The sequence below is a fragment of the Vigna umbellata genome, chromosome 7 (genome assembly GCF_029865625.1).
Source record: "Vigna umbellata cultivar VRB3 chromosome 7, Vumbellata_1.0, whole genome shotgun sequence".
Taxonomy (NCBI): domain Eukaryota; kingdom Viridiplantae; phylum Streptophyta; class Magnoliopsida; order Fabales; family Fabaceae; genus Vigna; species Vigna umbellata.
In genome coordinates this window covers 668,968-691,683 of record NC_142171.1, presented here as the reverse complement: position 1 = coordinate 691,683, position 22,716 = coordinate 668,968, and the positions used below count along the sequence as shown (strand labels likewise).

The window sequence follows — 22,716 nt, the reverse complement described above, 5'->3', positions numbered from 1 at the left end:
TTTTTACGGGTATGAATTTATTTATATTCATATTCCTGTATTTTAAGCTTTGTGATCTCAACGATGCAGAATTGTTCAGAAATTATTTGAAGCAGATAAGGGAAGAAACAAGTGGGAGGTTATTAAGTGTTGCATACAGACCTAATGGCACTCCAAATAAATGGTGGTTGGCATTTGCAAAGAGGAAATTTATGAATATAATCATTCCTTGAACTGTTGGCGGTCATGCAATTCTTAAACCATAGGTTGTGCTGTGAAAAGTACACTTAAATACTGTTGATCTGACAATAAAAAAAATATAGTGATTATTGAAAGGCGTGTTAGTTGTGTGGTTTGAAACTTCCATTTTGATTTGATTATATTCAAACCACTTGCTTGGTAGCACCCATTTTCACATATTTTAGTGGTGGCCTCTTCTTAGCCCCTCATATAATGAAGTCAACAATCATAATTGGATTATATCTCCAACCTTGTCTCTGCAAATGGTGATGCTATGTTAGTTTTATTGTCTTTTAAGTATTTCAAAACTGCATCAATCACACCTCAGCTTCGGATTATCAGTATAATGAGTGTCCATTATGATAACTGCAAAATTTATTTCAGGTATTTTTTTTCAGATATGTACTAAATGTAATTCAGAGTAGCTGTTTCTGGATCGTGTTATTTTTTTCTTCTTTCAATTGATAATGCTAGTTATTTCTGTCTATTTAAGAAATTCTTTGAATAGGTTTTCTTTTAAAATCATTTTATATATAATTTATAAGGATAAAAGGTAGATACTTTTTCATCTCCTTATCATTAAGTTTTAAATTAAATAATATACATTCTTTTTAAATTTATCGATCATATTTTAATAAAAGGCTAGTGAATGTTGAAATAATGTGAATGAAAATCTGAAATCATTCCATTATCAAATATCAATTTAAAGTGGTCTGTTCTTTCCTCAGCTTTAAATATTTTTTCTCTCTACACTTGACCCGTGATAAAAAATGTGCATTACAGTTTAGAAAAAAGGGGATTTTCTATCATTTACAAATTTGTATCTCTGAAATAACATCCAACCTAAAAATACTCTCCAATCTGATTTCTGAAATCAAGAGGAGGAATTAACAACAAATACTATAAATAATTCCCTTGCCAAAAGAAAAATTGACACAACATTAGGACTTGCCCGCATTAAAAAAATGATGTCCTATCCATGTCAAGTAAGAGAAAGAAGGAAGTTCATCCTTTTTTTTCCTTTATGCCTCCTTTGTGAGTATGCAAATCTTCTGTGTGATTTGCTTTACTCCAATTATTATGGCTCCTTATTTCATTGTTTTCAAATAAAACGTGAATTAGAAAATCTTAATAAATAATATATTTTTTTTTTTACTTATAAAAGTGACTATAAGAATGTAGTTGGTAAAATTAATAAATTACCTATTAGTTTATTTGAACAATTTATAAATATTTTGATCATTATGAAAATGTTTAATATCTTATTTTAGAAGTTTAGTTTATAAAATTACAAACTACTTTATCTAGTTTATATCATTTAATTTGTAACTTTTATAATTGTCTTATTATTATACTTTAATTTTTTTATTGATTTTTTCTATTCTTAAATTTTTACATATTATTATACTAGGACTTAACTACTTAAAAAATTAATTAATACTCATTCAATAAACTATATTAAACAAAATTACTATTCCAAATATATATATATATATATATATATATATATATATATATGTATATTTATATATATATATATATATATATATATATATATATATATATATATATATATGTATAATATATATATTATATGTATGTATATATGTATATATATATATATATATATATATATATATATATATATGATTCTTTAATAAAAAAGATGTACCAAAAAATTAATTATTTAAAAAATATACAAATAATTACATAATCTTATTTTTCTAAAAACCACAAATTTTATTTACTCAATAACATGATGTAATTATATATGTTTATATTGTATTATCAAGTACTTTAGTTAAATACTTATAATAGCCTAATGTATTGATTCCAAACTTTAAAATTAAGATTTTATTAAGAATTAGTTTTAGTAAACATATTCCTTATATAATTATTAATGGCAATAATTTTGAGAATAGTTTCGAGTATGTTGTTAAACTTTTTTCCAAAGTTAAAAGCTTCATAAAAAAACATTGTTCGTGTTCACTTATCAACCTGGAAGAATGTGTATAAATTTTGTATACAAAAAGAGATATTTGTATACTATGAATAATTTTATGATCTATTAATCACTGTCTAAACAATATATTCATCATAATAATGATTGTTTGATAAATAATATTTAGCTATAATCTAAGAGCGTTTTGTTGTTGTTGTACAAAAAATACTCAATTAATTTAATAACGCCTGACAGAAATAATACTCGACTAAGTTAAAAGTTACTTATTAAAAAACTATTTTGTTAATTAAAAATAATTGGTTAAAAGAATTTTGAATAAGTTAAAAATAACTTATAAAAATAACATTTATTTAAAATAGAAGTTGGTGGAAAAAAATGTGAAAATAAGAAAAGCACAAAAAAGAGAGAGTTGAATTATGTTTTACCAATTTTTTATAGCAATTTATGTTTTTTTTAAATGTTGTTTGATTAAAAATATTAAGACACTAGTTTTATGTATTTAGTACAAGTTAAATGCATACTTTTAACTGTAATGATTTCTTTTAAAGTATATATGTTATTATATTACTTATCTTTTTATTCTAAGTTTAAAAGTGTAATATCCCAATTTATCATATTTACACTATTAACTAAATTATTATAAATTTGATATTAAACAATAAATAAAATATAAGCATATAATATACATTTACAGTCTTTCTTAACACTCAAAATAAATTTCTCAGGATATATGAAATTTTTCAACAAATTGATAAGTACTTAATTTTTCAAAATTTCTTATTTATTTGCATTGTTTTGGGTTGATTTAAGTAGTTAATTCCTAGTTTTTAGAGTATATTTAGTTTAGAAGGTAAAATTTTTAGTTTTTCTTAATTTGTGTTAATTAACTTTTTTTAAGTCTTTTTAGTGTAAGTCTTAATTAGTTTTAGTTCATAACAGTATAATCTTGTTGTTAGTTGTTTACTTTCATTTTAAATAGTATTAGAATAGATATTAGATTAATAGTTCTGAATAAATATAGATTTCAGCACTTTAGTTTTAGTATTTAGTTAGATTTGTTAGTTTAGCTTAGTCACCTTTATATATTTTATAGCCTAGAATATTATTAGAAAGTGAGTTTTTAAGCCTAACTCAACCCCACAAAACCGGTTTGTAAGGTGAGGTTTGCACCTCACTTATATATTATAAATTGGCCTTATCTCTAGTCGATGTGGGACTTCCAACACACCCCCTTCACGCCGAGGTATAGACATCTCGTGCGTGATAGTAGAAATTGGGTGGTCCAATAGCGGCCCGATTGCGGGTGGAATAGAAGAATAGAATGCCCACTTAGAACTCGCTAGGATAGGCACTAACCATGGCTCTGATACCATATTAGAAAGTGGGTTTTTGAGTTAAGCTTAAAAACCCACTTTCTAATATGGTATCAGAGCCATGGTTAGAGCCTATCCTAGCGAGTTCTAAGTGGGCATTCTATTCTTCTATTCCACCCGCTATCGGGCCATTATCGGACCACCCAATTTCTACTATCACGCACGAGATGTCTATACCTCGGCGTGAAGGGGGTGTGTTGGAAGTTCCACATCGACTAGAGATAAGGCCAAATTATAATATATAAGTGAGGTGCAAACCTCACCTTACAAGCCGGTTTTGTGGGGTTGAGTTAGGCTTAAAAACCCACTTTCTAATAAATATTGTAGTCTAGTATAGGTCATAGCATTGCTAATTTCAACATTTTAATTATAGAATCAGATTAAGTGGGTGGTTAATTGTTCGTGTTGTTTTCTATTTTGTTAGTTTTATAATTCTGCATTATTAGGATAACTTTATTGATTTTACATTTTAGCTTGGTTTAGTGTAGCTTAGACTAATTTCTAGTTAGTTTCAATAGTTTATTATAGATTAATATTACTTTGTATTCCATTTGTACAGTTTTATTGGTTCATATATCTGGTTTAGAATAGATAATTTTTGGTGCAATTTTGGTTTATAGTTTAAAAAAGATTTAGCTAGTTAATGACTTAGGATATGTTTTTGTTTCATCCTTTGAGCATCCAAATGTTCGTTGAAGAGTCATTAAAAGTCACACACTTGTTTGACAAATCTATTTTACGTTTTGTTGAATGATAAAGATGTCTAAATGGTTGTTGCATTCAAAGCAACACCTTGGTGTTTTTCCATTGAATGAAGTTTCCCTTTTCCTCTCTTCTCATTTTAATTTTAACTACCAACAATAAACATCATTACTATTACCATTATTGTCACCTATTCACAATAAATACAACATACTCAATTTCTCATCCTTTTCTTCTTTTCTTCTTGGATTCAATACTCTTTGCATAGAGATAATGATAAAAGACTTTTTGTGTCACAATGGCCTCATCAAATAAAATAAGTTTCTTCATTAACTAATATAGTATAGAGGTAAACCTAGGTCAGTATAAGGAATATATCATGTGAGTTCATTGATTGAATGCAAAAGAATTTTTTTTTCGTGCAAACAGAAAGTAGTAATAGATTAAACAACACTAAAACTGAGAAAATGAAAATGCAACACTGGAATGTAAAATGCAACACATATTAAATGAAATACATAATCAAACTAAAGAGTAAAAGCAGATATCAAAAGAAAAACATCAACAAAACAACAAGTGCTCCATCCCAGTGCTTAAAAATATGAAAATTGGTAGCAAATAACATAGTAAAACATTGTATAACTAGTTTTTGAAATACTAGTTCAAGAAATCAAAGATTAACACTAGATTGGAGTTCATTGTGCAAAACTAAAATTAGGTGGAAGGACAATAAAATAAGAGAAATGGAATAGTGAAAAGAAGAACCTAAAACATATGAAATTAAAAACAAACAACTAAAAACAGGTCTACAACATTTCGAACAATGAAAAATAGAAAAACATAGAAGCTTTAGATGTCTCCTCCTCTCAACACTTGAAAAAATTCAAGCTAGACTCTCCTTGCCTATTACATTCCTTCAATATATAAAAAGAAAACATTTGTGTCTCATGGTTGTTGTCACCAACCCCAAAATAAGAATTCTCCATAAAGAAAATCCAAAACGCTACAAAAAGTTATGTCCACTTTGTTTGTAATAGAGTGTATTGTTGTCTTAACAAAATTAGTTTTTGTTTTGTTTGCTAACGTGGTAGTGTAAAACCTTAAGTTCAGCTCCATTTAGGCACCTATAGTGAAAGTTATGAGTGAAAATATTTCTCTGGACCGAACTTGTCCCCTATTGGTTTAACTTCTCCTTTGATGCATGAGCTTCTCCTCTATTGGTCGAGCTTCTCCTCTAATGCTCAAGTTTCTCCTTTACTAGTTGAGCTTCTCCCAGCTACTTGAGCTCAAAGGGGAACGAAGTAGCACGACTTGAAATTTTCACTTGCTTCAAGTATCTGATTAGCAACTTTTGGCTTACCTCCTTATATAGAACTCTCACCTCATCCTTCTCGGACTTCATCTTGGTTGCATCCTAATTCAATGCAGCTCTTAGGGTCGACCTTCTTCAACAACTTCAGGTCAACTCGACAACTAATCTCAATACATCACAACAACCAAAACTAGGTTGTTTAGCAACATGGCATAAATCCTAAAGCTTCCTAAGATACTAAATCTAAGTTAGAATTAAAAGATAAAAGAAACAAAGATGCTAAACGAGTGTAATAAGTTTCAATATGAGAGTATAGAATTGAGTTATCATATACATAATTTCTCTTCTTCCGCTTCTTGTTCCAGATTCACCTACATTTGAGTTCTTTATTTCTTTATTTCTTTATTCTTGATTCTTTTTAATTTCATTTGTTCCACAAATAACCTTTGAATAAACATCTAATGTTCTATACCATCTGATGATTATACATGTTATATGTTTTATCAAATGATGGATTTATGAATGACATGACAAATGATAAAATGTCTTGAACACGCAATATAGTCTAATGCTTATCAATGTTCAAAATATTTAATGCATGTATGATAAAGTGTTTTAATGCTTGTAGACTTTGTTCTTGATATTTTTGCATATCACTAAAGCAGAAAATATTATCAAAATCATTACACGTAAGAAAAAGACGTTGTGAGAGATGAAGAACATTTTGGGAATGTTTCCTTGAAGCCTTTTACTTTGTCACATTGTATAATCCTAATTTTTCTAAAGGCTTGATAAAAATCTTAACCTTTACAAAGTATACTAAAGTTTGACTTCCTATCTAAAGGCTACCTGTTATCCTAAAGTCAACTTCCTTGTCTAACGGTCATCTTTCAAGAAAAGCTAAATATAGACGAAAACTTGAAGGAAAAAAAATGATAACACTAGAAGGATAAGATAAGAAGAATAAAATAGTGAACTTAAGTTTATTGTACTTATACATCGTCTAAAGATATATTTCTTTTGAGAGAAAAACCTTAGTAAATCAAAAAATTATATGTGTTGCTTATATTGAGAGTTATTATTTGTACCTTTGCTCATAACACTTTTTTGTGTTGTAAATTTTGAAGAGAATTAAAACACTTGTTTGGATGTATTGTCTAAGGTTTAAATAAGAAGTGGTTAGAATACTTGAGAGCATACGTGGTTAGAATACGTAAACCAAAAGTGGTTAAACTCATACTAGTCGTGTTAACTAGGTGGACCAAGAGTGGTAACAATACTTGTTGTAAACCTCGAGAGGTAAAACTTATGCAATCTTTATAAAAGATTAAGGAACCCCTTAAGAGTTCTTAATGAAAAATTGGATGTAACTCAAGTTGAATAAACCCATATAAAATCTATAGTATATTACTTTGCCTTTGAAAATCCATTTACTCGTTAATATAAAGTAGCGTCTAAACATTTTACAAATTATATATCTCTTCTATAACCATTAGACATTGTTTTGCAAAAGAATTTCAAAATCACTATCCACCCATATAATGTTTTTTTTTCAAATTGCGTTCATTTTATAGTTTTATTTTATTTATTAATGTAATAAATATAGTAATTATAAAGAAAACAGTTTAGATGCATATTCGATGCCGTACAATTTATTAGACAAAATAACCTTTTACAAAATAAAATATTGATTAATTATAAATTAATCTATTTATATTGCTTTTTGTTTTCCAATTATAAAAATAAAACATCTTACATGCTAAGAAAATCCCGTCAAAATTGAAATTAATCTTGATGGAACAAGGAGTATTTTGAGAAGAGAAGAGAATAAAAAAAAGAGATTGGTTGAGATGAGTTGGAAATTGAATAAAAGGTAAAATAGATAAAATAAAAACAACAATTTCCTTCTAACACATTAATTTAATTAAAATCAATTTTCTTAATGTTGATTGAAACACATGCTAATTATTTTAAATAGTGTATTATTATTTAAACTTAAAAATAATAGTTTCTTATATTATTAATTATCGTTTAAGTAAGTATCAAACATTTTCTGTACAAATTGTTGATAAAACATGAAAGTTATTATTGCAGGTCTAAAAGTACGGAATTTATTTAATTTTAAATATGGAAAAGAATTATATTTAAAAAGTTAAATATATTTATAATTAATATCTATTTATTTTTAATTTATTTATTTTTATATTTATAGAAGAATAGTTATTTGAACTAATAGTATTTTATAAAAAAAAATTAAAAAATATATTAAAATAATATTTAACTATGAAACATCTAAAAACGCATCCAAAGTGTAACTTAGTCCTTTAAAATTGGCTACCAAACTGCTATATAAACCATACTTTTACCCTGTCCTGTGTTCTGCCTCTTATTCCTAACCGCTGTATATGAAATTAGGGTTTCGCATTCCTTTGCCTCTTTTCAACTTTTACAACCCCAAATCATAATAGGCTTCTTTATCTGGTCAGTGAGATTACTTCCGTTCTCATTTGACTCGTTCCTTTGAAGCAATAGTTATTTGTGTTGTCCTTTAATATCTTTTCCACAATCCATTGGTTTTGGTAGCACACCCAGCAGCTAAATTCAATTTTATACTGAAGTATTAGTTTTTTATTCTGGGTCTGTGTTTTTTCGTTTATTGGATAACATGGGTTGTTATTTTCAACTGTGATGAGCCTACAGACCTGTAATGATTTGCGGCTATGATCGCAAACATAACTGAACATCTAAGGGACTGAGTTGTCTAATTTTTCTCTAAGATTTCTGTTTGGTGTTTTTACATTTGTTTAGAGTTTACGTAACTTAAACTCAATGTGATAGGTTTCTTATGTTTATTGATCATTATTTTGGTGTTTCGATTGGGTGTTGATAGTTGAAATGCATCCGTTTTCTTTAAGATTTTCGTTTGCACTTGTTTCAAAAGCTTTTTTGTTGTTTAATTAAAGCTTACTTGTGTTACATTCGCTATGCATCTTTCAATTATTCATTTGGATGTCGAAGAATTAATTATTTGCATTTCCGGCTGGCAACTTGTTTTTATTTTTTTTCAACTCTAAAGTACAAGGTGTCGTTGATGTTATTGTTTTGAATTGAGATTCAAAGTTTGTAAATCCATTTTGTTATTTCATTTATGTATTGCTTTTAAGCTCGGTGTTTAGATGTGAAGTATGCTCTGAGGTAATTGATATTTAATCCAAGCATATTATTTAATCCAAGAGTTGTTCTGAGGTAATTGATATTTATTATATGCAATATCTATGACTATGGTTGTACATAGTCATAGATATTGCGCCTTTGAGAAAATATGCTCACTTTTTCATGGAAAATTATAGGGAGCAACAATCTCTTAAAAAATTGTGTTCGTTGGTTTGTTGGAAATTTTAGCCACTGTTCTCTTTCTTTTAGTTCTTTGTTACTTTGCAACTGGTCTTCCGACTACCGTTCTGTTTACCTTGCCTTAGTTTTTGGGTTACACTTTGGTTTCCTTTCATCTTAGTCTTGTGCCTACACTTTTGTTTACCCTGGACCATACTTTCAGGTCTACGTTTTTGTTTATGTGGCATCTTGGCTTATACTTTTGTTTCAAATAGATTTGATCCTTGTGTGCTCATATGTCGACGCATATGCATTATATGGGGATTTTGTTTATTGTTAGTGGCCTTGAAGATAGCTTTATTTGTTTATTTTTGTTACATCATGTGATGAAATTGGAAAAATCTTAGGACACCTTCCTACACAGCAAATTACTGCTGTGGATGAGAATGCATTTTCCATGCTGATGATGTACTTCGTTCCTATTTGAATAAAAGGTCTATTAGAGCCATTATTGAGATTAGTCAAACTTACAAATCTTTTAATTAAGATTGGATCCACGATCCCTTGGTTGTGGGAGCACGATGGATCAAATTAAATTTTCTTTTAAATTTATAATATTTCTGTTACTGATTTCTGTTTTCTGGTCACTCGTGTGACTAGGATGATGCTATTGTTAACTGTGATGAGCCTACATACCTGTAATGATTTGCGGGTATGATCGCAAACATTAATTGAACATCTAAGGGACTGAGTTAAATGGTGTTTCTCCTAGATTTCGATTCGATAATTATGTTTTGCACATTAGTTGTTTTTCTTCAATTAGGGTATATTATTTGAAAGGCTTCAGTTTTCTGAGACTTTTGTTTGCGTGTTTTCTAAATTTGTTCGGCAATCTTTAACTGAATATGTGCATTTCCCTCGCTATCCAATGTATCACTTATGATGCTACCATTGGACGTCTAGCCTATAGATGCTAATGAATGAGTTAGCTTATCATTTTTTGACCCCTTTATTTAAGTAAAGTGTAGCATATAGATGCTAATGGGGTTTGTCTTGCTCACTCTTATTATTATGTAACTCGAAGATTATGGGGTTCATGGGTTGCACAGCCCCTTTAAAGCCATCTTCTTGTGAGACAATAACTCTCCCCATTAGTTTTAAAGAGAAGAAAGTAGGAAGTAGGAAGTGTATTAAAACCTATGTCTCATCTATTGACATACAAATGAAAGAAAAACACAAAACAATACAAAGGAAACAGTAAACTAATGTGCAAGATAAGTTTTCATATTAGACTTAATTATCCAAATGCATGTCTTTGACACAAAGTTTCAATGTAGATGTATATATGTAGATGTACACTTATAGTTGTATTTATGCTTTGCATAATCATAAACAAAGAGGCTATCATCTTATCACTTATATGATTAGTTTCCTTCACGTCTTGGTCCAAGCATCCAATGAGATCCAATGGTTAGGATCTCATGCGATTCTTACCATATAATTCATTCTCCTATGTTAAATTTGGATAGTTATTAGAGTTCATGATATCTCTTTTCTCATTCCACATGTGTACATTAAGATCATCACCCACCACAAAGAATTTCTTTTTTATATTCTCTCAACACCATTACCATATATGTTCACAACCATCATTATCACCTCAATTATTTATAAATAACATTACACACATACATCAACTCCATCATTTTGACATTCGCAAAATCACACATTAAACATATCAAAAGAAAACATATGAAAATAGAGCTGAACTTTGTTAATCTTGTTCAACGAGAATATTTATTCGCTCAGCGAGTAATGTCTAAATGCACACTTTCTCAACAACCAAATTACTCGTCCAACAAGATTATTATTGTAACTTAAAATTAAATTCTCACAAAAGTTGCTTAGCAAAACTTGTCTTGCCTAGCCATTGTTAAATGAATAAGCTCTCTGACTTTGGTTTTGTTCAACAAGTATATTCTTACCCAATGATTACCAAGTCAGTAGTTCTCTAACTTTTACTTTGCCTAACAAGTATAAATTTATCCAGTGATTGTCAAGTTAGTGAGCTCTTTGCCTTTGGTTTCACCCAACAAGTATATTCTCGTTCACCGACCACTAACTCAATAGATCTCTGATTTGACTTCAACCAATAAGTATATTCTCGTCCAACGAGTATATTCTTGTCCAGTGAATCTACATAATTCTAAAAAACATAATTTTGTAGATTAATGCCAATTTATCCCTGCAAGTTCAATCCAATAACCAACATAAATGTCCAAATCAAATTTGACCACATTCAATGATTCAATCAACATAATCTCCAATACTAATTAGGCAACATCCTCAATTTATTATGCAATTCAAGTAAACCAATTTATAACCATAATTTCAAGTCCATTCACCAATTCTTACACAGTTCAATCATATAAGCAAAACATCATACAAACATACAATTAATAAGTATAATGTATCAATCACCTGAAATTTGTGCAATTGGCTTCTCTTACTTGAGAGACTAGTAAACTTGCTCTAAGGTATCCCAAATTCTTTCCAGCTCATAGGATGTCCTATCTATACCTAGGAACAACACAAACATGATCACTAGCTTCTAAACTCCATATTTTCCCATCCTTTCAAACTCAAAACTAAAATTTTCTAACTCACCAAACTCCAACACACCACATCTCCATCTTCGAGGCAAGAAATTGCCTCAAAGACCTTATCTAATTCTTATAAGGTAAGTAGGCCAAGTTATCCTTGAATATGCATTCCTCCACCATGATAGAGCATTTTATCATAAACAACAAAGGCAACAAGAACATAACAAAAATTGTTATAAAAGACAAAACTCAAACTATAACTCTACTCTCCCTATAATAAACCCAACTATTTGTTTCATGTATTCTCAACATCTACTTGCTCCAACCTTACTTTTTACCAACTACTTGTTGTCTATCAATTTTCTTTCCGTAAACATTCTGGATTATGAAAGGAAACTATCTTTGACATAGTCATAAATGTGCACCCTCCTCATTCTATCAAGACATGTTTTGTTCTTCATACTTCTAGTTAAATATACAATTTCTATAATCTAAACTTAGACCCTTACACTTTTGCAAGACACGACAAACTCACAATCCTCGGGTCATCTAAGGACAAACAACTTTGATACCAAAATGTAACATCCACTTTTAGTTGTCAACAATTGATAAAAATATGACATTTCAAGATCGATAAAAACAAAACAGATATTGTCACAATAAATATAAATATAAATATATATATATATATATATATATATATATATATATATATATATATATATATAATTAATTAATACAATTATCTCCAAAGTAAATAACTATAAAAGTAAAATGTATATAAAATAATTAAGAATGATTTAAACTTTATAAAACTCCTATACATACTAACTACTACAAACCGAAGAAAAACTACTCCACGTTATCACTACCTTCCACCAGAAGCGTATCAATGCCTACTCCTCATTTGCTCACATTGATAAGGTAATCATTATAGCGAAAAGAAACACAGAAAAAAACCACATATATGAAAGGGTAAGTTGTTAAGATGTCAACAAGTGTACCGAATCGTATCAAGTAATATAAAATGGTAAGACCAAGTATCGTATCCTAAAGGACTCACGACACTAAACAGTTGTGTAATTGCTTAACTAATTAAGACTTAAGAACAATTTTTGGGGTTTTAAATGCAAATGCAATAAAAATAAACATGAATGCAATTTGATCAATTGAGGCTAAACACTAGAATGAATGGATGAAGTTGATAATATAAGATGATAATGTTGTTGGGGTTTAGATTGTTACCAATGAGGAGCATTTGTGTCTTAAAAGATAATGATTTTGATGATGCTACAAAGTGAAGAATAAAAAGACCCTTGCAGTATTAAGTTTAAAAGCATTTCTGGATACCTAAAGTTAGTCATGACCGAGCGGTAAGGACCGAACGGTAAAAGGCATGACCAAGACCAAGCAGTTAGGACACGAGCAATAATGACAGAGCAGTAAGCACCGAACAACAGAAGTCATAACCGAGCAGTAAGCATCGAATGGTAGACTTCATGACCAAGATCAAGCAGTCAGGACACGAGCGGTCATGACTGAGAACATAGGACCGAGCGGTAAAGTTATGACCAAGACTGAGCAGTAGAGGGCATGACCGAGAACCAGTAAAACATGTCGAGACCAAACAGTTGGACCGAGCAATGAAAGGCAGCGAAGAACCAAGCCGAACGGTAAAATGTGATAATGACTTGAGCCAGGCGCATTTGAAGCCCGAACACAAGTTGAAACACAGACCAAACGGTAGAAGGCCATGAGGACTCAAACCGAACAGTGGAAAGAAGAAGAAAGAAGCTGAACGGGAGAAGGTCGTGAGGGCTCAAACCGAACGGTGGAAGAAAGTGAAGAACTTGAGCCGAGTGGTTGAAGACTTAAAAGTCTCAAACTATTCCAAGTCTCGCATATAATCGATTATCACTTACAATAATCGATATCACTAGCAGTTGTAATGTGTCTTTTCAATTTCGGACCAGTAGGCTATATAGAACTTTGCGTAACTGAGAATACAGTGCTATCTAAGGAAGTTCTCAAGTGCCAGTTCATTGTTATTGTCAAGTCTTGTGAATAGGAGAAGCTCACGCTTTGTGTGTTAAAGGTCGAAGCGGTCCTCTTCAAGTTGGCAAAACTATTTCCTTTCAGTTCGTTCGTCGAAGGAAGATGTTTTTGTTACTGTTATTTTCAATCACTATATTGTAACTGTAAAACTGTTTTAGTGAAAAGGTTAATCACTCTTCATAGTGATTAACGACTGGACGTAGAATCTTTTGATTCGAACCAGGATAAAAATCATTTGTGTGATTTTTCTACTCCCTGCACTCTTTATATATTTTGCTCATCAACTGATTGATAAAATGTTTGAGAGAAAATTAAAGGAACCATTTTTAATTTGATCGAACACACTGTCTGTAATTTTTTATTCCGCTGCGCGACTCCAAGATACTGATTGTTCTAACCAACAGTTGGTATCAGAGCTTGCTTTAATATTCGTTCAAATTTTTCAAAAATGGCCGGTAATCAAAATCAAGTATATGCCGAGGGTGCTTCCATCAACAAACCACGAGTTTTTACTAGTGATAACTATGCCTTATGGAAAGTCAAAATGAAAATTTTTATAGAGTCTGTTGACAGAGCATCTGGAAAGTCAGAATGAAAATTTTTACAGGGTCTGTTGACAGAGCATCTGGAAAGCTGTTTTAAATGGTCCTTATATTCCTAAAAGAACGGTTGATGGTGTAGAAGTAGAAAAACCATACTTTAACTGGACTCCTAAGGAAAATATAAGAGCCCAATTTGATATTAAGGCTCGCAATATTATTTCATCTGCTGTTGTGCTTGGCGAATTCTATAGAATTTTTGTTTGTAAGACAACACAGGAAATGTAGGAAGTTCTCAGAGTCACACATGAGGGTACTGATGATGTGAAACGCGCAAGGAAGAACATGCTCATCCAGGAGTACGAGATGTTCAGAATGTAGTCTGGAGAAACTATTTCTGATGTCCAAAAGCGCTTCACTCATATTGTAAACCACTTAACTGGGTTGGGTAAGACATTTGATACTCATGAACTAAATGTAAAAATTCTGAAATCATTGGATAGGTCTTGGCAACCAAAGGTGACAGCTATCTTAGAGTCACAAAATCTCACCCAAATGTCGATGACAATTCTCTTTGGAAAGCTTCATGAGTGATAACGGTTGAAAAACCGTTATTTTTATACTTAATTTTGATATTAAAAACACCCTTTTTGACTTAGAAGCTTGCTTGAACTCATGTTTTTGCTTTAGTTTTGTGAATAAGAGAGTTGAGGTTATACTTGATGATTTTATCATTGAATTCCCTTGATTTTGTAGGCTAATTAAATGATTTGTAAGAAGAGTTAAAGTACCAAATAGTTGGAATGCAGAAAAGTCAACCAGAGTGCAGAAAAGTCAACAGTGCAGAAAAGTCAACTAGTGCAATGGGGCTGAGGGCAAGTTAGGGCTGAGCGCCAGTTTAGTGCCGCAGCTACCGCTGAGCGCAATTTTTGGGTGTTGAGTGCCAGTTTCGTGGGCTTGAACCTGTTTTCTGTTATTTTTATGTTTTATTGAAGGACTTGGACGTCCTAGGGATGATATTTTTTGATGGCTTGAGCATAAAAACACACTTTTCACCCCTTGGGGGTAGATTTGAGGATGGTGATAGCTCTCCTCTTCGCTTTCTAGGGTTTTTCTATCTCTTCCATTCTTTCATTCCATTGTTCATCTAGTTTCTCCATGATAATGAAGAGCTAAACCTTATTTGTTGTTGGGAAAGATGTAACCTCTGAAACTCTCATGTATTGAATTGATTCTTGATTTTATATGCTTTACTTCATTAATTGTTAGCGTTTTTTTTCTCTACGCTCTTTGCATGTTTTGTTTAACTCATTCAATTGCATGATTATTGATGTTATCGATATGGACACATATAGGTAAATCTAGAACTGGGGAAATTCTCCCAAGAGCAATATTACCTAAACATAGGGATAGGAGGATTGGTTGTCTTTAAGCTTCTGTGCAAATGTAATGCATGATTAATTTTTAGGGAGACAAGACATTGTGAACTAGTAATTAGGATTAGGCTTTCTTCACTGAGACATCGGGTTTAAGGTGAATTAGAAAGTGGCATTAACATTAATGAAGAAGATGAATTCATATATGCATGAGGGTAAACTAGGTGAAATCTAAACTCCAACAACAATATCATCAACTTCATCCATTCATTCTTGTGTTTAGCCTCAATTGATCAAATTGTATTCATGTTTATTTTATTGTATTTGCATTCCAAAACCCCAAAATTTGTTCTTTAGAGTCTTAATTAGTTCAGTAATCACATAATTGTTTAGTGTCGTGAGTCTCTTGGGAAACGATACTTGGTCTTACCATTTATTATTACTTGATACGATTCGGTACACTTGCCGATGTATTAACAAGTTTTTGACTCCGTTTTCGGATATTAAAAATTTGTTTATCAAGTTTTCGACGCCGTTGACGGGGTCTTGTGGTATAACTATTTTATTTGTGTGATTCTTAACCGATTAGACTTTTTATCTTTTTATTTATTTTTATTTATTTTTTATCTTTTTTATTTTTTATCTTTATATCTTTCTATCTTTTATCTTTTTATCTTTTTCTCTTTTTATCTTTTTATCCTTTTATCTTTTAGTTTTTTTTTATGTTTTTATTTTTTTCTTCTTTTTATCTGTTTATCTTTTTATTCTTATTTTTATCTTTTTCATCTTTTCATATTTTTATCTTTTTATCTTTCTATCTTTCTATCTTTCTATCTTTTTATCTTTTTATCTTTTTATCTCTTCATCTTTTTATCTTTTTAATTTTTTATCTGTTTGTGCTAATTGGGTGTTCTAGTGCAGTGTTCTTTAGTGTTTGCAGGATAAAATTCAAAAATCTGTACTAGGAGTACAAGATCATCATGAGAAGAACGACAAAGAAGGTCGTAGGGCGCGCCTAGGCGCCCCATTAAGGGCGCTGAGCGCCATCCTTCAAGTGTCATGTTCACCAAGTTCTGTGCATGAAGTGGTTAAAAATATCAAAGAGAATGGAGTTATTAGATTGAGGCTCCTTATTCAAGGAGGGTAAAGATGGTGAACAAGAAAATGTTGCAGATAAGTTGGTGTGATGAAAGGAAAAGGAATACCAACATCATAGATGCAGATTGTGCTTAATTGTGCTAGGAGGACTCAGATGACAACATCTACTGATGGATGTTGTTATGATGAGGGTGATGAATGATAGCATCTACTGATGGATGTTATGTGATTAAGCGTCTACTGATGGATGTTACTGAAGGCGTCTACTGATGGATGCCGATGAAGATGAGAAAGATTAACATCTACTGATGGATGCTGATGAGAAGGATTTACATCTACTAATGGATGCAAAAAGATTCAGATGAGAGAGCATCTAGTGATGGATGCTACTGAGAGCATCTGCTGATGGATGCTACTGAGAGCATCTGCTGATGGATGCTATGCTACTAGACATCTACTGATGGATGTTACTAACAACATCTACTGATGGATGCTGCTGGATCAGGATTTTTATGTTTTTGCTTTATTTTATTTGAATTTTGTTTTATTTTTATTTTTGCTTATGTACTTGGTTTAATGAGTTGTGTGCAATGGTTTGGTATGAGGTGATAAATTGTTGTTTGTGATGAGTAATATTCTTATGTTTGCTCTATTGGTCTATGATGCATGTTGAGTTAATGATTCTTGAGGCTTTTTAAGCATAGATGGTGGTTGCTCATAGTTTTGTTTAAAACAGATGCATGATTTCAATTGTGATTAATATGCTGGGCTGGATGTTTATCAAATTATGGAACTTGAGTTAACTTGTGAGAGATTGAGCTCCAGAGTTTTTGATTGATTGAATGCTATTGCTTTGGAAGTATGATTGATTTTGCCTAATTTTCTATGATTGAACCACTTGCTTCTTTGTTACACATGATCAAGGCCATTTTTTCTTCTCCCTTAGAGCCAATGCAAATAGGTGAACCCAACAAAGAACAATTTTTCTCTAACCAATTTGTAAGGAATGATGTTTGGGAACTTATTCCTAGAAAAGAAGACTATCAAGTCATTGGCACAAAATGGGTGTTCAGAAATAAGCTTGATGAAGATGGAAACATTACAAAGAACAAAGCAAGGCTAGTTGCAAAGGGCTATTGTCAAGAGGAAAGTATAGATTATGATGAGACCTATGCCCCGGTAGCCAGGTTAGAAGCAATTAGACTTTTACTTGCTTATGCATTATTGATGAAATTTAAATTGTATCAAATGGATGTAAAAAGTGCATATTTGAATGGTTTTATAAAAGAGGAGGTATATGTTAGTCAACCTCCTGAATTTGAAGATTTTAAATTTCCTCATCATGTGTTTAAACTGAAAAAGGCATTGTACGGCCTTAAACAGGCACCTAGGTCTTGGTATGAAAGACTTAGTACTTTCTTGATTGAAAATGATTTTTCTAGAGGAAAGGTTGATTCAACCTTATTCATTAAGAAAGTAGGAAAACATATTTTACTTGTTCAAGTGTATGTGGATGATATTATCTTTGGATCTACTGATGATTCATTATGTGAGGGTTTTGCAAATATAATGCAAGGTGAGTTTGAGATGTCTATGATAGGTGAAATGAATTTCTTTTTAGGACTACAAATAAAGCAAATGGAAGGGGGAACTTTTGTGTCCCAAACCAAATACTGTAGAGAAGTACTTAAGAAATTTGGAATGGATACTTGTAAAGAAGTCAACACTCCTATGGCAACTTTTTGTTACTTAGATAAGGATGAATTTGGAGAAGTTAATCAAACTTTGTTTAGAGGGATGATAGGATCTCTGTTGTATCTTACTGCTAGTAGACCAGATATTATGCAAAGTGTGTGTGTGCTAGGTACCAAGCAAATCCTAAGGAATCTCATTTAACTACTATTAAGAGAATCTTGAAATACCTTAAAGGAACTATCTCTTTTGGACTTTGGTATCCTTTTGATGCATTGCCTAGCTTAGTTGGTTATTCTGATGTAGATTATGGGGGCTGTAAAATAGATAGGAAAAGTACTAGTGGTACTTGTCATTTTCTGGCATGTTCTTTAGTGTCTTGGCACTCAAAGAAATAAGCATGTGTAGCCTTGTCTACCACTAAAGCTGAATATATAGCTGCAGGCAACTGTTGTGCCCAAATCTTATGGATGAAACATCAATTGGAGGATTTTGAAATCTTCCTTGATCACATTCCTCTAAAATATGACAACACTAGTGCTATAAACCTATGCAAGAAACCCATAATGCACTCTAAAACTAAGCATATAGAGATAAGACATCACTTCTTAAGAGATCATATCCAAAAAGGTGATTGCTTTATAGAATATATTGATACTTTGAATCAATTAAGAGATATTTTCACAAAAGCCTTGCCTAAAGATAGATTCTATGAACTTAGAAGAGAGTTAGGAGTCATAGACATGTCTTAGACTCAAGATTTCTTACTTTTTCACGCTTTTCGTACTCCCAGCGTATTTAATCGATTATCCAAGGGATATAATCGATTATTTTGAGCGCCTGAGAAAGGGTTCAATTCGTATTTAATCGATTATTCTGAGGCATAATCGATTATTCTAACTAGCTCTTCAAATTTAGGGTAGTCATAAACAAATAATCGATTACTACCATCAATAATCGATTGTCCTTGCATTTATGGAAATTCTTTTTTGAAGCGATAATCGATTATCACTAACCATAATCGATTATCACGCGTACAATTTCAACAAAAGAGTCGTTACAACGTCTTAAAACGGCTATAAATGACCATAAACGACTAGTTTTTCAATTCTTCCTATAAATAAGCGCTTATAATCGATAACTAGCCACTCCTTTGCACCCAAAACTCTGCTCAACTAAGATCTGGACCAGATTTCCTCTTTTCTTCCCATCACTCTTCACACATCCCATCGTTCTCATCCTGCCATGGCTGATTCAAGAAGACCTCGTAGGAGGACTGCTGGTGCTTCTTCATCTCGTTCAAGAGATGCTCGTCCTACATCCATTGAAGGCTGGATTTCCGATCAAGAAAAGCATGCAGATTTTGCCAACTTTTAACAGGAACGTAGGCTCATGGTAGTTAAATTCATTAGGTTGGATTTCTACCGATTTTATGGATTCCAATTCCCTGATTTATTTGGAGCTCAAGGTCGTACTCATCTAGTAGAACAAAAGGGGTGTATATATCCTGATCTCATCAGAATGTTCCACTTCAATTTAAAATACCATGATGGCATCGTCACAACCAAGGTGAATGGGTCTCAATTATTTTGGATGACGACATATGGACTAACGTGGCACAATTCACCATTTGGGATGATGCTATCAAAGTTCACCTTGGGGTCCCGGACTTCAATCGCTTGCTAGCCTTCCAATCATTTCTGCGACATCCTCAATAGCAAACACATCGTCGTCAACTACTGATGGGTGGCTTCAAGGTAGAAGAACGCTTAATTCAATATCTGATAGTGTGGCTTCTGTGCCCCCGTGCTACAAATCATGCTCAATGTTCTGAGCAAGATCTTCTTCTTTATGGGATTTTAAATAATATCCATATCGATTGGCCTGCACTCATATATGACATTGTGCTAAGGGCCAAAAAGTATCATGCCTATTGTTAATACCCAATTTCGTCCGGGTAGTTAAAAAATATATATAGAGTTGAGAAGGGGTAATAAGATAAAATAAATGGGCAAAGATAAATTTAATACAAAGTCTCAAAAAATGATTTTTGTTCCGTTTTCCTCTTATTATTGTTATCCTTTGTTTTTACTTTATTTCGTTTTTATTTATTTCCTCTCCTGTTTATATTTTATTTTATTTTATTTTTACTTTTACTTCATTTTATTTGGTTTTATTTTTATTTTGTTTATTTTATCTTATTTCTTTGATTTACCTTTATTTTATTTTATTCCATTTTGCTTTATGTTATTTCATTTTATTTTTCTTTTTTCTTTTAAGTTTACTTTTATTTTTTTTTCTTTTTTCGTTAAGTTTACTTTTATTTATTTATTTTTTTATTTTTTCCGTTAAGTTTACTTTTATGTATTTTACTTTTACATTTTATTTTATTTTGTCGTTTTTTCCTTTTATATGTTTTATTTTCATTTTTTATTTTTATTTTATTTTTATTTTTTTTTATTTTTTATTCAAGAAAAGATCACCTTTATATATAAAAAAAAAAAGAGAAGTGAAAGAAAAAGAAAAGGGAAAAGTAAAATCCCAAGGTCAACTCTTTCTCTCTTCTTGAAGCTATCCTGAAGCCATCAGTTGCACTTGTAGTGAATGCTTAGAAAGTGTTTGCGTGGTGGCAGCATGGAAAAGTTACTTGTTTTTCTTGCTGAAATTCTTAAGCGGCAATAGCAGACATACATGGAAGAGAAAAAAGTTTTGAACGGGCATCAAGCCAACTGCAAAATGAAACATGAAAACATGAAAAAAAGAGACAAAGGAAATCTGGCGCCAGAGGAGATCCCAGGGGGTACAGCAGAGAGGAGGGGGCTTTGTTTTTGAAAAAGAGGATAATCACATTGGAGAAGGATCACGGACCACCATCACTTAGAGGGTGAGAAAACCTCGGGTCAAAAAAAAAAAGAGGAAGGGAAACAATTGCCTGGATCTCATTGTGAACTTTGGTGCCCAGTGAAACTGAACATAAAAATCGAAGAGAGCAAAAAAGGGAGGGGAACCGAACCCAAAGGAGAAGCTTCTCAAGGCTATCACAAAACACCTCACCATCACAGAACAGGAGAGCTCACCACCATATCCCAACCACTAGCTCCGGACTTCCGGGTCTTCACCAAAAAGCACACAATACCAAGCAAAGCAGGAGACAACTAAGAGGACGAACATTCCTGGAGGAGAGAGCAAGGGAGACTAAAACTGAAAGAAAACGTTTTCTTGGAAGTGGCAAAGGTAAGTCTTCATCTGCCTAAACTCTTTGGTCTTGCTCTTGTATGTGCCTCCTTTATGCTTGTCTGATGCTTGATCAATATTCATAATCGTGTTGGTTTTTCTTTGTGGCATTGTCTTTTGATCAAACTGCGTTCTAAATGTGGTTTCGATACCTGTGAGACTCATCAAGTATTAATAGAAAATATTTAGCACCCAGAAAACATGTAATAAAAAGAAAAACAGAAGCAGCATAGATGTTTTCATACAAATCCTCATAAGAAAAAAAATCAATCAAGGAGAAAATGATCCTAGGAGCAACATTCCCCGGGTCCGGTACACACGCTTCACATATTATTCATGTGAGAACCATCAGGAATCACTAGGGGACGGACTAAACGGATTCTGAAGTTTCTCTTCATATCTCCGTCTTCCCAAAGAACTTGAAAGATAAAACCGCTAGCCATTCGTTGAACGAATTAATCTTGCGTTCCAATAACCATCGCCAAGGCCCCCATCTATCATTTTTCTCGGCGACCACTACTTCTTCTCCAAATACGCTCACGCTATCGGACCAGCTCCGAGTCCTCAGTTTACAGAACAACTTGCTCACAAAAAACCATCCCTACATCAACGGTGGTAGACATCGTCGGTGTTTGAGAGAACGCGTCCCGGGAGCAGCGACGTTAGCTCGGCGGACGGTTGTCGCCACGCGGAGAGAGAAGGAACTTTGCGTCGTGGCCGCCTCGATCCTGGTGACGATCGGCGGCGTGTGCGACGTCCTGGGCCGTGATCCATGGTGGTCGGTTCGGAGAAGAAGGCGTGAGTGCACCGACATCGTTTGGTCTCGTCGGAATAAGGTCCTAGGTCTGTTTTTTCCCGCTCACGAGAAGAGAAAGAGGGGGGGTGGTGACGGTGTTGGTTGTCGGCGATGACGAAACTGGTGGAAGGCGGTGGCGTGGAGGCCGTTTCTGGCTGGGAGTGGCGGCGAACCTCCGGGAGGGGGAAGAGACCTTGGGTCTCTGGAGAGGAGAACGAGTATAGTGTTAGGGATGAAGGGGAAAATGCTGAAACCCTTAGGATTTCTGAACAAAACAATTGGGCCAAACCCTAAAACAAAAAATGATATGTTCTTCCTTGCACCCCTGCTTTCCTTTTCACACTCCTCTCTGCTTGGGTTTAAGCCCAGTCCATTATTGGAAATAAAATTGGTTTAGACACCACTTGCAACTCCACTCACA

General features: G+C 32.4%; 3 non-coding genes across 3 annotated transcripts; all 3 read left to right on the top strand.

The window, feature by feature from the left end:
- Window positions 1-8,247: 8,247 nt before the first annotated feature.
- LOC124847431 (small nucleolar RNA SNORD25) lies at window positions 8,248-8,331 on the top strand. Its single transcript, XR_007029622.1, has one exon. It is a non-coding gene; the product is annotated as a small nucleolar RNA SNORD25 (small nucleolar RNA).
- A 946-nt stretch (window positions 8,332-9,277) lies between these two features.
- Window positions 9,278-9,373, top strand: LOC124847434 (small nucleolar RNA snoR31/Z110/Z27). Its single transcript, XR_007029625.2, has one exon. It is a non-coding gene; the product is annotated as a small nucleolar RNA snoR31/Z110/Z27 (small nucleolar RNA).
- Window positions 9,374-9,574: 201 nt separating this feature from the next.
- On the top strand, window positions 9,575-9,659 carry LOC148194908 (small nucleolar RNA SNORD25). Its single transcript, XR_015781275.1, has one exon. It is a non-coding gene; the product is annotated as a small nucleolar RNA SNORD25 (small nucleolar RNA).
- The last annotated feature ends 13,057 nt before the right edge of the window (window positions 9,660-22,716 follow it).